At 33.6% G+C, this 3972-nt stretch overlaps 1 long non-coding RNA gene across 1 annotated transcript; it reads right to left on the bottom strand.

The window, feature by feature from the left end:
- Window positions 1–938: 938 nt before the first annotated feature.
- On the bottom strand, window positions 939–2711 carry LOC147475301 (uncharacterized). The gene is made up of 3 exons (XR_015207876.1): window positions 2584–2711; window positions 1648–1767; window positions 939–1418 (listed from the first exon to the last, which is right to left on the bottom strand). It is a non-coding gene; the product is annotated as an uncharacterized LOC147475301 (long non-coding RNA).
- Between the last annotated feature and the right edge of the window lie 1261 nt (window positions 2712–3972).

The following is a 3972-nucleotide window of genomic DNA, read 5'->3' as shown; positions in this document are numbered from 1 at the left end:
GTTATCCCAAATCTTTAAAGAGGCATTATGTTTAAAATGGTCAATTTGTCATTTATTTTATGGAAGCCCACGTCTAAAGCTCATTAGGAGTAATTTAGAAATTAAACTCAATAAATAAGAATTAGTTTATGCCTTTATTCAAACTTTAATTGTCATTTTTAGATATTAATGTGCTTTAAAAGACTACTCAGAGATGTTTCAAAATGATTTAGAGCGTACGTACACCTATTCCCATCTAACTCAGATCCCCATGCGATCCCGACCACTCTTTGTCTACCTATTTTGTTTTATTATAATATATATATATATTATATTAGCTAATTAATTCATAGTATACGTGTGGACGTTGACATTATTATTAAGATTTATAATACACGTATTTAACGTAATATTATAAAACATACATTTAATAACACACATTAACTATTATGCTGCACTACAAGAAAACAGGTTTTACCAGTCCAAAATAGTGGGAAAAGACAAGACCTTTTCCCACGGTTTTTGTCTTTTACCGTGGTTTTGGACCGTCGCAGGACCATGGGCTTTTTATGCGTCGGAAATGGTCTACCCACAGTCATGACCGTGGGTAAAGCCTACCAACAGCAACAGTCTTTGCGTCAGCTATTGCCGTCGGTATGGCCACGGCAGAAACCGTTGGATAATCCGTGGCCACTTTTCCCTATGATTTTGGTATGTGGGAAAAGGTCAGTTGTTCCTATGGTTTTGATCCGTGGGATCTGTTGTTTTTGCTACAGTTATAAACCGTGGCAGTGTTGTTTTTAAAAAAAAACAATAATATTTGATATTTTAATTCTTAGATCTTTTCACATGCAATCCACAAATAACTACCAATCACCTAGCAAAAGTCTTACACCTACAAATAACCACCAATCACCATAACCATCCTACACCTCATTAATCATCCCAAAAGATATATAAAAGAAAGCTTGCAAAGTCAAGGATTGAATTAACCAAGATCCCAAAAACAAGCATGCTAGGTATATAAAAGTTAATCATCCATGCATACAAGTTAATGTTAAACGCCACTGCATGCACGTATAATTTTTATACAAACACGTACCATGAAAATCAAATAAACAAACAAATATATATGTGGAGGCTACACCTTCCGGCAAAGTGCTTAGCCATTTCCAACCTTGTATTAGGAAGGTCTGAAGCAAATCATATGGTGCATCAAACTTGAAAATTGTAGTATCCGTAGCAGGGAACAAAACCATCAGTACTAGATCTCGACAATACTATATCTTCATATCTTAAGTCACGCGAATGCAAGCCTTTGAATTCCATCCAGTGAATTTTGTTGGCCCTTCCTACCAAAAAGTCAGAATGAGTACCTCATTAACTTTTCTTTGCAGACCCAGCAATTTCTTGTGGATAAACAAGTGTCCAAACCCTAGCTAGAACAATAGACAAAATATAAATGAAATCGGTATAATAAAAAGCGAAAGACAACTTCAAGCACCTTAGATGAGTTCTAGTACTGTTAAACCAATTAACACTAGAAGCACTAGAAACCCTAGCTAGTCAAAACCTAGGTTATAAAAAGAGAAACTTTAGAAACTCAAAACAATTAATTGTAAAACTATCTTGGTGGAGAAGTGGGTCCAATTACAAGGTAAAACTAACCTCATGTGGAAGACCAGGCGCCATGACAACTGCATTAAGTGGATGACAGGTCCAACTCTTTCAAAGACGTTTACAGATGCTATTGAACACTTAACTAAATATTGGTATTATATACGCTACCTGAAAATCAAGGAAACATACCTTGTTAGAAAGAAACTAATATATACAACTTTGTAAGGGCATCTCCATGGGGGTGTAAAATTACACCTCCACATAGGTATTTTCTAGGTGTCATTAGGATTTTACAACTCCAATTGTAAATTATTGTAGAGTCCATAAATATCCACTTTCTATTGTTTCCAATGGAGAAGTGTAAAAAAGTTCAATTTTAAACTCGGATGACACACTTGAAGTGACGTCCCACTTTAAAGTGGGACGTCACTTCAAGTGTCGTCCGAGTTTAAAATTTTCAAATTGTGACTTTAAAAATAGATATGGACGACACTCCAAGTGACGTCCGAATTTTTTTTTTACTCAGAAGTCTGTTCGAGTGTCGCCCGAGCTTTTTATTAGCTGATAGCGAGAGAGAAATTCCCCACCCTCTCTATCAACTAATATTCTATTACCTACGGTATAACACTCCTATTGAAAAGAGTTTTTTGACATTTGGAGTGTAAAATTTCCACTCTATACGGTTTACACCCCCCACCATTGGAGATGCCCTAATTAATAAAGACCGTGAAGCGGTACTTACTACTTGCCTTCTACTTGTATAGTACTTGACTAAAGTAGAAAACGGATTCGAAGTGGCCTAACTTCGAAAAATAAATTCAGAAATCACTAGTGTGTTCAAGAAGTAAAACTATTTAATCATACACAATTTAATCCAGGACAAGTTAGCCATATAGACAAAAGTTAATTGAGGCATAGCTCCACAAGAACATATATCACTCATATATGCAGTAAACAAGAAGATTAGATAAGCTAGCAACATACCCTATCTACAAAGCGATTTCGTTTGTTGCTGTTTCTGAATAAGGCCAACCTGAAATTCTTCCTAATCACGAGAATGGGACAGGTGATGAACAATCAATCCTGGACTAATCAGGGAACCTCAAGAAAAGCTAGAAGGACAGACATTGTGAATAAGTCTATCATCGATTATCGAGCTTCTCAATTTCTTAAAAAGTTCATACAAAGCCTCTACTTCACTGACAGTAACAACTACGACAAAAAAAATATAAAAACAAAACAAAAAAGGCATTTTAGGTTCTACATGTCAATCCCACAAGTTCATAGCTCAATATAGTATACTTGCTATAGTGAAACATGTCTAGTATAGGGGTATACATGCGTTAGAAAAAATTAGTACTCATACATACAAGAAAATGATATATATCAAAGATCATAACTCATGCAATAAGAAACGAACAAATTAAAGAACTAAACAAATTTAATCACTCTAATCTCACCCAAACTCTTCCACTCCCACTAATTGACAAAACACACAATTAAAATTGTAGAGTTGTGAAATGTTTCTACAAAATCGAAAGATTGATCTAAAATTTTCTACAAAATTAAAGGTTTCCCATTAGAATTATTTCAAAAAATCAAACACCCTTAAACTGCCTAATTCTAAACAATATACTCTCTTCATTAGGTCTTATCATCAACGACACTTTATACAAATTGCCTGATGAAGAAGAAAGACAAACCATTTAGAGGAAAAGTTATCCATGGACTACATATTCACATTAGCTCCATTTTGTACTAGAAAATGCATGCATTCAAACGGCCAAACCCACATCATTAACCCCCAACAATTGACTAATCCAAGTACTCAAGGCTATACATTATTTAATTTCAAAAACTCGATCAAATCAGGGATTCACCAGTAGATTATTTTAAGTTGAAGTTAAAATCCAAGTTCTTTGAGTATCATAAAGGAAATGGGTCATGGCACTAGATAAAAGTCACTACTTGATGAAAATATTCAACTAAATAATTTTAGTTACTAAGTAGCAGACAATTAAGTTGCATACTCACATCCAAAAAATAAATAAATAAACCAGCAACCTCTATTATTAAAATCGAGAATAGTAAAATTATGTAAAAGATCAATATGAACATACCTTATCTTAGAATAAATGATGTTCTCTCAAGAAATTGCCACTTCGAAGCCTACATAAAAGAGGCACCAATTTAGACGATTGAAACAAAAAATTTAGACACCATATATCTAGTAGACTTTTACACCTAACAAACAAAAACTATATATTATAATATTTTGATTTGTTTTTTTTTAGTATAATATAATATTAAACTTTATATATCAAAATCATAATAATCAGTTCCGATTTCAGTTTGGATACTCATCAGTTATTT

Source organism: Coptis chinensis, chromosome 9, assembly GCF_015680905.1.
Source record: "Coptis chinensis isolate HL-2020 chromosome 9, ASM1568090v1, whole genome shotgun sequence".
Lineage (NCBI taxonomy): Eukaryota > Viridiplantae > Streptophyta > Magnoliopsida > Ranunculales > Ranunculaceae > Coptis > Coptis chinensis.
Note: the sequence above shows the minus strand (reverse complement) of the source record. Positions and strands in the feature narration are given on the sequence as shown.